Source organism: Arachis hypogaea, chromosome 17 (assembly GCF_003086295.3).
Source record: "Arachis hypogaea cultivar Tifrunner chromosome 17, arahy.Tifrunner.gnm2.J5K5, whole genome shotgun sequence".
Lineage (NCBI taxonomy): Eukaryota > Viridiplantae > Streptophyta > Magnoliopsida > Fabales > Fabaceae > Arachis > Arachis hypogaea.
Genome location: NC_092052.1, coordinates 72525544 through 72539364, shown reverse-complemented (window position 1 = coordinate 72539364; position 13821 = coordinate 72525544).

The following is a 13821-nucleotide window of genomic DNA, read 5'->3' as shown; positions in this document are numbered from 1 at the left end:
TTCTCCTTCCCTTCTCTTCTTATCATCTGACGCTACTAAACACCATGTAACACCATTTCTTTTAGTTAGTTAGTTAGTTTAATTTTTGTTTAACTTTTGTTTTCCATTATAAGTATTGGATTACTAATCTTGTTTACTGTTTACTACTGTTGACTACTAATAGGATGTTATCTTAACATCAATTTTGTTTATATTCCTTGTTGGATCCTTTGTTGAGGTTATATTTAGTTACTTGGCTTGGAACTTTTCATGCTTAATATTTTTGAATACCAAGTACATGTAACATTGCCTTCATGCATCTTAACTCTTTGAATTGCATGTTTTGGCCACCATGGATTCATCATCTATTGTTAGGCAATTGTACGTTATCGATGCATTGTTTCTTAGGTGTTGCTTATTTATGATTGAGCCTTATTTACCTCACCTATTTCATTCATTGAGATTGTGAAATTGTGAAATTGGATCGAAAGTTTACCTAAGTGACATATTTTTGAGCTCTCTAAACTTTGTGGACCATGCTTGCTATGTGATTGATTTTCACTTTTATATTCTCTTTCTTAAGTTCCATAGCATCCATGTGCTCCACTTCTATGTCACTTAGGTGTTGCAAATAAACTTCAATATGTGTCATCGTTTGATGTGTAAGTTTCACATCACACCTTGTTCATTAAAGTTACCTTGCACATCAATCAATATCCATCCATTATCCAATTCACAATTACTTGACTTTGCTTGAATGCTTTTATGCTCTCTTATTGCTTGTCTGGTTGTCTTAACCTACAAGTTCTCTTCAAAGTATCTCAAGAACACTAGAATGAGTGATGTGCATACTTTTTTTGCGTAATTGTGACATATCTCTCTATGATAGTGTGTATTTTCTAAAGGGTGACTAATTTAGAATTCACACACCTATTTTTCACTAATGTCACACTAATTCACTCACTCCATTCTAGTGATTCACCTCATTCTAACAATGCATGGTTCCTTGCTTTTGTATTTTCTCATCTTACGGTGTTATTTTCTATTTTTCATGTCCGACGCACCATAAGCAAAAATGGAAACGGAAGAAAGAACACGTAGCACCGGTTGATCCGCCAGCTGAAGGTGGCAATTCAGAAATTCGCCGTACCCCCTTGCTCATCTTTGAATGTACCGAAGACGGTGCAAACTTTTAAGTGTGGGGAGGTCGTCCGACCAGTCGGCATTCTTGGGTGACAAATTTCTAATCCCAACACTTTTGCATTTCATTTTTGGGCCTTCTAGGATTTTTAGTTGCATTTTATTATTCTGCATACATATACATAATAAGCTTAGTCAAAATCATGAGATTTTTCAAGAAATTTATCTATAGGACACCCCAATTAATTGAAAAAAAATTTTAGAACTTGCTTGAATTACATATATTGTGGAACATGATTTTTGAGCTAAGAACACAAGCATGTGAGTTTTGAGCCTAATTGTGTGATTATATTATATGACCACTTATTTTCATTCTTGTGTGCATTATTCTCTTTCTATGATTGAATATTTGATTTGTTTGATTCTTTATGTCCATTATTTTGTGTATACATGCACTTATATGATTGAGGCCATTGTTTCAAATAGCTCACTTACCCAAATAGCCTTACCTTTTATCTTCCATTGTTAACCAACTTTGAGCCTATGCTAAACCCATTTGTTTTTAATTTTAGCACATTACAAGCCCTAAGTGAAAAACAATAAAGGTCCCTTATTTGGATCTTTGATTAGCTTAGGCTAGTGAGAGTGTTTATCATTTAATTTTTGGAGAGTTGGGAACATTGGGTATAGATAAAAGTGTATTTTGTGGTTTTGTTGAAAATCATAGGAATTGGGCGCATACTCATGCATTGAATGTTAAACCATATGCATTGATATTCTTATATATATTTTTGTGAAAAGAAAAAAAAAAGAGTGAGGAAAACAGAAAGAAAAAAATATATAAAAAAGAAAAAAATAGAAAAAGAAGAAAAAGAAAAGTAATAAAAAGGGGACAAAATGCCCCAAAGTAAAGTTCAATAAAAATCAATGCATATATGTGGTGATCAAAAGAGAATGCAGGAGTATGTGAAAAAGTGAAGAATGGGAAGTTAGGTTAGCTTTGAAATTGTATAGGTTATTATATAAGTTAGGTGGGAAGTTTAAGCTTATCAAAGATTCAAATCTCAAACTCACTTGACCATATGCATCCTACCTTGACCCTAGCCCAATTACAACCTATGGGAAGTCCTCATGATATTTGTATGCATGCATGAGATAATTGTTGATTGTTAGATGAAAAACAAATATTAGAAAGCATGATTAGGGGAGAATTGAGTGAATCAACCCCATACACTTGAGTGACTAGAGCGGATACACATCCGGTGAGGGTTCGATCGCTCAATTATATGCTTCCACCCATGATCGTCTTTTCTTGCAAGTTTGTAAAATCTTTTCAATAATTTAATTCAATTGTGGGTTTATTTTGATTGCTAGTGCTTTAGCCCTTGTACTTGTATATGCTTTCTTGGGAATTGATTTATTTTGACCAAGTACTTGCATTCATTTAGATAGATTGCATATAGGTAGTTTACATTGAATAAATATTAATACCCTTTGTTTCTTTCTTGATTTTAGCATGAAGACATGTTTGGTTTAAGTGTGGGGAGGTTTGATAAAACTCAATTTTGTGGTTCATCTTGTGCTTAATTTAGGAGATTTTATCACCTTTTCTTACATTTATTCAATGAAATAGCATGGTTTTGTAATTCTCCCTTAATTTGTGTTTAAGTGTAAAAAAATACTTTTTAGGCCCTAAATTAGTGATTTTAATTCACTTTAATTTCATTCGATTCCTTGATGTGTTTGTTGAGTGATTTTAGGTTCATAAGGCAAGTATTGTATGGAAGAAGTGAAGAGAAAGGCATGCAAAGCAGAAAATTCATGAAGAAATGAGCTTTGGAAAATTGAGGGCCACGCGCACGCGTCATGCACGCGTACGCGTGCATTGAAGATTTGCAAGCCACGCACACGCGTACGTGTAAGCGTGAGTAAAGGTTTTGGCCAGCGACGCGCACGCGTCACCCACGCCTACGCGTGACGCTCGGCACGTGACCCACTTAAAGTGAAATCGCTAGGGCAATTTCTGAGCTGTCCAGGCCCAAATCAAACTCGTTTCTGAGGGTATTTCATGCAGAATTCAAGCTTGAGTAAAGGGGGAGTACTTAGTTAGTCATGATGATCCTTTAGTTAGTTTTCTAGAGAGAGAAGCTCCATCTTCTCTCTAGAATTAGGTTAGAATTAGGTTAATTTCTCTTGGATCTAGATTTGATTACTTGATTTCATCTTGTTTCCTTTATAATTTCTTGTTTCTACACTCTAATCCTCTTAGTTCTCTTGTTAATTTTACTTTTATGCCTCTTTTATGTTCATACACTTATGTTGGATTTGGATTCCTTTTAATGCAATTGATGTTTGATGTTCTTTATTGATGATTTAAGTTGTTGATTTACTTTTCTTACAATTGGTAGTTGGTAGATTCATATTTCTTGCACATTTATTATGCTTCCCTTTTATGCCTTCCAAGTGTTTGATGAAATATGTTCTCTAGTTATTGAGTAGTTTTCTTACTCTTGGCCTAGGCTAAGGGAATTGAGTGACCTTGAGTCATTGGATCTCATTGAATTGGTGATTTGAGAACCCTTAGTGGTCAATTTGATAACCATTGACTCTAGCCTACTACTAAGTTAATTAGTAGCTAGGTTAGGACTTATGGATTGATGTTGATCAAGCCATTTGACGTACTTCGAGCCTAGGAGTAGATATTATGTACTTAAGGCTTTTGTAAGTAGACTTAATGAGCTTGGTTCCTCATAATTGTCAATACATGTTTTGTAGACAAGGATGGTGATCTCAATTACCTATGTCTAGCCAAGAGTTCTTTACCTTGCCTTTATTAATTCTTGATTTACTCTTCTTGTCATTTAAATTCTTGCCCATTTAATTTCTTGCCCTTTTATAAACCAAACCCCTTGTCCCTTCATAGCCAATAATTGACCACTTCATTGCAATTCCTTGTGAGACGACCCGAGGTTTCAATACTTCGGTTAATTTTCATTGGGGTTTGTACTTGTGATAAAACTAATTTAAATTTGATGTGAGAGTTGTTTGTTGGTTTGGAGCTATGCTTACAACGAAGTTCTTCTTTTCTATAAGAGAAAATCTAGACCGACGATAATTCTCTCTATCAATTGGCAATTGTATGTGCATGATGTGTATAAGATGACAGAGGTTCATAAGGTCTATAGATTTGAGTTCACACCATTAGGCGATCCAGAGACATAGCCTGCTTATGAGGGACCCACATTGGTCGTTAATCCCGCCTTGAGGCGAACGTCAAAAGGTCACCCCAAATTGACCCGACACTTGAATGAAATGGACTCACGCGACATGCGTGGTCCTCGGATATGCCGTATCTGTGGTGCTCAGGGTCATAGTTGGAGTCGATGTCCTCAGCGTGCTGGAACGAGTGGTGTTGGCGATGATGGTAGTCCCTAGATCTTTTTTGGTTTTTGTGTTTGTCAATTAATGTTTTTGATGTTTGTCGTGTTTGTATTTTTAAATTTGGATTTTCTCAGTTGATATTTTTGATGTTCATCGTGTTTGTATTTTTAAATTTGGGTTTATCCATTGATGTTTTTTATATTTTTAATGTTAGGTTAATATTATCATTTACTACCTTTGTGAGGTAAACATTAAAAAGATTAACTAAGATTTACATTCACCTAATATTGAAACCATAATTAAAAATAAACATACGTAAACATACAAAAGATTAACTACGAATTACATTAACTTAATTCTTAAAATTAAACCTAAAAATCCTAAACCCAAACTCACTTCTTTCGAACCAACTAGTTCAGTCCCTTGCCCATCATGTCCTGACCGAACCGCGACGGAGTAAACCTATCAGGTAGATTTTGTTCCGTCCGTAGGTCATACGGGTGATCCTGAACTGAGTCATCCACAACTAGAGTGGCCGACCTGTAACAACTCTAATTTTTGCACTAACGCGAGTTTTTCTTAAAATAATATTTTAAAGCGATTAGTTTTATTTTGACAAGTCGACTTTGAACCCCCGAAGTAAAATAAATGGTAATCTAATTTTATTATTATGATATTTATTTATTTTACTTGCTTCAATTATAATAGAGCCTAGATAATAATATTAATATTATTATCAAGTCCGACTTTTGCCGATATAAGTAAATATCGGTATTTCTTGATGAGTTTAGAGTTACAAAAATTTTATCAAATATTTTTTAATTCTTAAACTACTAATATCGTTTATATTAGTGACTCATATATATTTAACCTTATATTATATTATTATAATAATATTATTATTATTATTATTATTATTATTATTATTCAACCTTTATTTATATATATATATATATATATATATATATATATATATATATATTATTAGACCTTGTATACAAACAGAATCCATGTATTTTGATTCATGATTCGTCCACCTAGGATTTCATTAGCATGGCTTATATACATATGTATACATATATAAAACATAACACATGTCTCCTTCTTTTATTAACCAAAGACACTTAATCATGAGTTATCATTCAATGCCTTTATCTTTTGATTAATGCTTTTTATTGACCGAATGAATTAAGAAAGAGAAAAGGAAAAACGAAAGAAAACATGACACATAACCCCCTACACATATCCTTGTTCAATGTTGCTATCACCCTCTAATATTCTTTCCCTCTAATCTTCTTTCTTCAACTCAATCGAACTAAACTTTCAAAAAAAAAGAAAGGAGAAGGAGACCGAGAGTAACCCTTGAGAGAAACCGTGATCCTCCACCATTTTCCTTTCTCGATTTCTTCTAATCCGTAATTCCAATAAAAAATCTAATCCGATAAAAGAGTTCGTATCCTTCTTCTCAACGTGTTAGCGTTATTTTTGTTCAATAAAATTTGACGGAGACATAGCTCACCTTTTTTTTGGGTTCAGCTAATTGGAGTTCTAGGAGGCATAGACGATTTCTAATATTTTTCCTTTTAGCAGCTCGGTCAGAAGGCTTCTCTAGAACTTCGAGTGTTTTATTTCGTACAAAGGTAGGATTTTAGTAATTTCTCACCGGTTAAATTGGTATTGGATAAGTGAATTGATGTCAGGATTACTTGTCGATTGAATTTATATTAAATTTTTGTGATATATTGATATTTGTGATAAGTTTGAGGTTCGGAGGGTTTAGGTGCAGCCAGAAAATGAGTTATTCTGATGAATTTAATTTCTAGATTATGATAGGATAATTTGAGAATGTTAGAATTTATCGATTTGATTTATTGGAAATGATTTGAAAAGAGTGTGGAAAGTGGTTTGAATGGAACTCGAGAAGCGTGGCAGAATCTGGGTTTTAAGGGAGATGCCGCCAAAATTTTGTTATAAAACTTAATACTTTATTTGAAATTTTATTTAGACAAAAAAGATTAGATTTGAGAAATTGTATTATTTGATTTTTGATTTATTAAGAAAATAGTTATAAGTCGGATTTAATTCATTTAAGAAAAGTATATATATTTTGAGTTCAATTTATTTAAAAAAGAATTATTTTATGATTTTAAATTATTTAAGAAAAGTATTATGTTTTGAGTTTGATTTAAATACAAAAAGGGCTTATGTTTTGAATTTGACTTAAGGATTACATTCGGAGGAGTTTTAGTGAACTTTAAAAGTAATTGAAATTTTATTGAATGATTTAGTTTTGCAACGTCTTAGAAAAAGTTAAAGAATTAATTTTAAGGATGAAAGGGGATTGGTTTTGGTTTTAAAGAAAAAGAGAAGATAAATCGGCACATGTGATTATCAAATGATTAAAAGTCACGAGAGGGTGACGGAAAGTGAATAGTTATAGTGCTGATGTAAAAATGTTAAGCCATGGGCTTTATACGTGAATGATTGTGTGGGGATGTCCGTGTATATGTAGTGGCTTCCAGAAGAAAGGGTCACATGTTTCAGCTAGAGAATCAGTGCTTGCAAGTACTTGCAAGGATCATGTTTGGCATACTTTAGCTGGAGAATCAGCGCCTGCAAGAGGTTGAAACCTTGGAGAGGTTATACCGCTGGAATGCCTTATCTAACTTGCGAGTCGGATTGCGTCGGGAGCGGGTCGAAACCGACAAATGAGCTCATTACCTTTGATAGGACTAGACATGCATCATCCTTATTGCGCATTTTCATTTTACTTTATATGGTGAAATTGTTTGTGATTGTCTTCTTGTATTTATGCATTCCTTAATGTTATTCTGAATTGTGGTGATTAGATACTTCTTCGTGACACTTGTATTTTTCGTTGTGAATTAATTGAACTGTGATAATCCTGACTTGACTACTCCTGACCCTACTAAGAACCTCCCAGTTCTTACCCCTTTTCTTCTTCCCCTTCAGATAGAGACTGGAGTCCTGTTTTATGAGATAGACCCTCCCTATATATGTGAGAATATTGTACAGCATATGTTTTACGTAGCAGCTGATTAGGACTCGTATATACATTCTGCGCGACCACCCCTTCCGTCATCCAATTAAACTCTGCACTTCAACCCCGATATGCCTTATGAATTCCCGTTGCAGTGGCTTCACCCGGATGCTCCATTTCACCCGTTCCATGACGGGCCGATACCTCATCAGCATCCCGATCAACCTGCGGATCAGGTGGACCCTGAGCCTGAGTCTATGGATGATCATATACCAGAGCCTATATCGGGGAGGATATTCCTATAGAGCAGATCTCAGTATCTTCATCTAAGCCATCTTCTATGGAGCCGCTCACCGCCTCCATTAGTGGACCGACGAATGTTGGTTAGACCAGTAGTACGAGCGCTAGTGCCCCTCTGGAGATTATCGAGATTTCTGATGATGAGGACGAGGATCCTGAGGAGTGTTCTGACGTGGTTGTGATTTTCTCTGACGATGATAGTTGATGCCTAGGAGCTGAGGTTGTGTTTTTGATAGTTTTTTATGTTAGCCTAGCTTTTGTGTTAGTTTCTCACTTTTGATTAGATTCACTGTGAGAGTAGGGTGTACATAGTTGATTAGGCTAGTTTCTGGCGCTAGCTTAGGGGCTTCCTATATGGACCAGGGCCTGGAGTGTTGGTTTTGTACATAGTAGCGGGATGTGAAGAGTTGTATGCTAACTTATGATATATATGACAGTACCTTTATATGTATGTGTGATCTATGATATAAGTTATATTCACATATAAGGTTGGCCTTGTGTATGCTTTACTTGATTCCTCATTATGGCTTGTGTATGTTTAATTAGCTACCCTCGCAAATCTTTTTATAAAGTAAAAGTTTTTCCAAAAGTTCGATAGTGCGCTAATATGATTACAGGCTTAATAGTAAATAGTTAAAGTTTTGGGTAAGCAAGTTGGTGACGCTCGGTTTCCAGTATGATCATGACGTATTGGGAATTGGATCGTTACACGACCCACCTGCCTCTGCTGAAGTGGCCGACCAACCTACCTCTGCTGGAGCAGATACACCAGGATTGTACTCGTTAACAACCTCGAATCTCCCATGCGGCTGGATGAAACCATTGTCACATGATGCCCGCCCTGACGTGTGCTCAAAAGCAGGACCCCACATACCATAGGCCATATCTACAGATGCCCCATGTGGATCAGCCGACTCTGACGGTGAAGGCAGAGTGGTGAGATCTGGCCGACCACCCAAACCAGCGTTTGCCCAATACTGTATTTGCTAATCTCCATGACCGTCAATAGGATCCTACGATGGAATTGACGAAAAGTCAAACCATTCCTATCCGAGCGGAATTTGAAGTATGGGCTGATTATGCTGGTTGTGCTGAGAGTGCTGGCTGTGCTAACTGTGCCCACTGTGCTAACTGTACCCACTATGCTGACTACGACATCTGTGATGACTGCCCTCGCCGTGGTCGCCAGACTGAACGTGGTGGCTAGATTGGCTATAGTGACTGTGATGGCTACCATGACTGTGGTCTGGTGGCTATGATACATAATAAGGAAACAGCTCAAACACTGTATATTGAGGTGGACCCTGAGGTGCTAGTGGCTGATATGGATGTTGAGGAACGTGCTCCGACAATCTCAGTAGATGTCCATACGAACTCACATACCAATCTCGGTACCCCACCGACGGTCTAAAGTCTCAGGTTGGAAGGGGGTGTAGATCCCGCAGCCGAGTGTTTCGGCGGTTGCCCCATTCCTCTATCCATTTCTCATGTAAAACTGTCTAGTCATGAAGTTGCACTCCACGAAGAGTGATGCAGTGCTGGTCCAGTCGAATGTCTCTTGCTACTCGCGGGGGTGGTTGTGCATACCCAAATTGACACATTACTCGGTTTGTAGGGTGCCATTTGACACACTCAAACGATAACAACGGAGCAATAATGTCACACACCTCAAGGTGTACATGTAACTCGTCGGGTTTGATCAATCTTTCGTACGGCTGCCACTCAAACTGCCACATATTATAGGAAAATTAGAACCCTAATATTAATGTTTGGAAATGGAAATCACACAAACCCTAAATATTTACCTTGTCTATGTAGTCTATATCCTGCCTAAATCTCGTTGCGATCTTCGATAACCATGCTGTGGTCTGTACCGAATGACTCCACCTGAAACATGGTTCATTGAAAAAAATATAAAAAAGTCACCGTAAATCAAATATGCATCGTGAATATAATGCAGGACTAAAATAAGAACTGTTACCTCATGGCAACTGGTATCTCAGCCGGTGGAAAGGCCTGTCTCGGTACGGGTGCAATACACGGCAGTTGCTCCCATGCCCAAACAAACAACAGATTAAGATGGCCCACCATCTCTTTTGTATCATAGGGTGATGCACGACATAGTGCTCTGTAAAGATGTGTGAGACATGCTGACCCCCAACTATAAGTATGGATCTACTCGAAATCGCGAAGCAACGGGAGATACTTCGCGTGGGCATATGCGGTTGACTTATCCGTGAATAGGGTCAAACCCAACAAACAGAAAATCTGGCATCTGATGTATCTCTTAATAGACTGCTCAGTGTCCAATGGATCTATATCTCTGATACGCCGAACCCAACCCAACTTTATATAAGATTTCTAAGAATTATTGACACCCGGTTCGCAACCGAATATTGCGATGCTTTGGCTATGTACGAAGTCACTGCTACTATCTGTCCAGTCTCTCACAGGCTCTCCATCAATGGGTAGGCGAAATATATAAGTGACATCTTCCAGTATCACAGTAACCTCACCCACCGGCAATACAAAAGTGTGAGTTTCTGGTCTCCACCTTTCCACCAGAGCAGCTAATAAGGGGTAAAATCCTCCTATCACACAATCCTAGAAACGTGGTAGAATCCCATTGAGCATAAGTAGTTTTCGACCATCGGATTCTACATCTGCGGTGGATCCAATTTACGAACTATCAAATTCCTGTTAGGTTGGTTTAACAAAAATAGATTTATTAGTTTAAATAAATAATAATTATTACAAATAAATATTTATTTATAATACAAATTGACATCAATATAAATATTGTTATAAATATTCACATATTTATTATAATATTTATTTATTAAAATATTTAATAAATATTCACATATTTATTTTTGAAAAATAAAAATATTTATTTATTTATTAATATTCAAATTATTTATTAAATGTACAGAAAAATAATTCCATTATAACAAAAAAATTCCAAAAAAGTAAACATTCACATTTATTTCTTTAAATATTATAAGTAAATATTTAATAATATTTATTTATCAAAATATTTATTTGTAAAATATAAAAATATTTATTTATTTATTAATATTTAAATTATTTATTAAATATACAGAAAATTAATCCCATGATAACAAAAAAATTATATATTCATGTTTATATAAAATAAAATATAATTATATTAGACAAATAAAAATTTTATTAAAAATATTCATAAAATACAAAAAAAATAATTCTTCTATATTTTTATATGATACGAACAATAACAAAAATTAAAAAATTTTAAATACATAAAAAAATAAAATTTATCAACTTACATAAACTGGAGCATCCAAATAATTGATAATATGTTTTTTGGGTGTCGTATAATTACGTACCATTTTTAATTACTACAAACTAATAATTTTTTTTAATATAATTTTTTGTTTCTTTCAAGCCACTACTCACACTATTACTACTATTAACACACTGTTAACAAAATTTTCTTCTTTTTTTTCGGTGATGCCCCTCTTTTGGTACATATGCATGAATGAGTTTCATGAAGCTTCAATTTATAGAGCTTCATTACCTCGTCGCTGGTTATCGGGATGGGGGCTGTCTCCTGCATGCTGATAGGTCTGCAACACGATGTCCCGTGTTACTGCTGCATCATAGGAAACAAGCAAAAATCTGTAATTCTTCACGGACTCCAGGGCAACATGTTCCCCGCGTGTTGGAAGGGCACTGCCACCCATCTCTACCCGCCACATCACCACGTTCCCTGCGTGCTGGCTGAAAACTGCCATGCCACTGACTGGCTCTGTCACCACGTCTCCGACGTATTGAATCTGACACTCACAACGCGGTAAAATATCCCACTTCTCAATATTCAGCAAATACACTAATGTGTATTCTATATGAAAAATAATTTGTAACTTGACTCATACTCATTTTTAAATTAATTACCTCTTTTTCTTTTAAATTTATAAAGAATTAATATATATTGATACAATTTTGTTTAGATATTAGTTTTATAATAAATAAAAAATTTAATTTGAGAAACATAGAGTAAAATATTTAAACAATTATAGTATTTGTTATGGTATCTAAAATTTTAGTATCTAATTTTTAAAAATAGTTAAAATTATAGTTATCAGAACCGAACTGGTATTCAATTCGGTCATATGACGGAGTCATCGAATTACTAGTTCAACCGGTGGGTTATTGATTCACCTGGTTAACTCAGTTATAAATTAAGAAAATATAAAATTATATAAATAAAATTAAAATAATCTCTTAAAACTAGAAATTCAACTCTTTACAAACATTAATAATTTAATATCAATTTTTAAACATAACTAATGATCTAAAAAAATAATAAACTAGTTTCTCGTACAAAATACTTTCTCAATTTAAATCAACAAAGGCGAGCGAAAGATAACGCAATCGGTAAATCAAGTTCAATAGGTGATCTCAAAGTCGGCATCAATATCTTCATAGGAAAACTTTGGAGCTTGATCAATATTTTTTTCATTTTAATATTCTAGCAAAAGAAACAACCACCAAAGTTTTTAAGCAACAAAATATTTAGCTATTTAAGTATTCAACAAAAGAGTTTTTAAGCAACATAGCAACAACCACTAATGACAAGTCATCTTAGGCTAGTTTCACAAGCCTATTTCATTAGTTTTCATTTGGTTTTCATACATTTTTAGGCAATAAGTAAGTGTTTGAGTGAGAATTTCATGCTTATTTAGATTCAACCAAACATTGGTAATTTTATGCATTTTCATTAGATTTCTTGCAAGATTTAGTTGATAATATGAATGATGCAAGAGTTGATAATTATGCCAAGGCTTTGATGTATTTGTTTGGTTGCTGATAGGTGAAAAGATGAAGGAGAAGGAGCAACAAAAGCACTAAAAGAAGAATCACAACCCCAAGGTGGCAAAAGAGTGGAAACAAACTCAAGGAGGAGCAAAGAGGATTTGCAACCCTAACCTCTTTACACTCCAACAAGAATAACTTGAGCTACAAAACTCCAAATGAGGTGATTCAAGTGGTATTGAAAAGTAGGAATCTAGAGCTTTCCAAACATATATGGCACGGTATGATGGACACTAAATCTAAGGGAGAAAACTTACTCCGAAAGTGCAAAGATGAACATAGTATCAACCTGCAGTAAGGCCAGCTGACCTCTTCACTTTCCAAGGAAAATAATGTGAGCTGTAGAGTTTGGAATGATGCGCTCTCAAATGTATTGAAAAGTAGACATCCAGATCTTTCCAACGATATATAATAATATGGGATGAACATCAAGTTTAGGCCTCAGAAGCGGGTGCTAAACTTTGGCCTCCAAACAGCCAGCGTTCACTTTAGTGAACGCCACGTTCACTAAATTGAACGTTTTCGGCCTTCCAAACAACGCGACCATGCCTTCTTCAAAGGACCGTAACTTAAGCTACGGATATCCAATTGATGCGCTTTTAGTTGCGTTAGAAAGCTGACATTCAGAGCTTTCCAACGATATATAGAAATCTATATTTGGAATGAGATTAAAGCACAAGTGATAGGCATCTTTAAGGCCCAAAAAACAGCACTCAACAAAGGCCAGCGCTCAAAATTTCAAACGGAGCGCTCATCAAAGGAGAGCGCCCAGCATGCCAAGAAACCACGTTCAGCAAAGTGAGCGCTACATTCACTATAGCTAACGTTTTTGGGCTTGGAACCAAGGAAAGCTGGGCGCACACAAAGCAAAACAAGAGGCAGCGTTCAAGAGTTTGAACGCCACGTTCACTTTTGTGAACTTTATCGCACTCAATCAAGAGGGAGCTCCAAAGGAGCAAGGCCAGCGTTCATAAAGGCAACATAGCGTTCACTTATTGAACGCTAGGAGAGGCAAAGCTAGGGGAGGCCAAGCGCACACAAAGAGCACCAATTTGGCACAAAAGTGAACGCCAAGTTCACAAAACCAAACGGAGCGCTCCCCTGGCAGCTAACCAAGCAACCCTGACCCATGCCACTTGAACCAAGCCATCCGGATCCACTCTTCT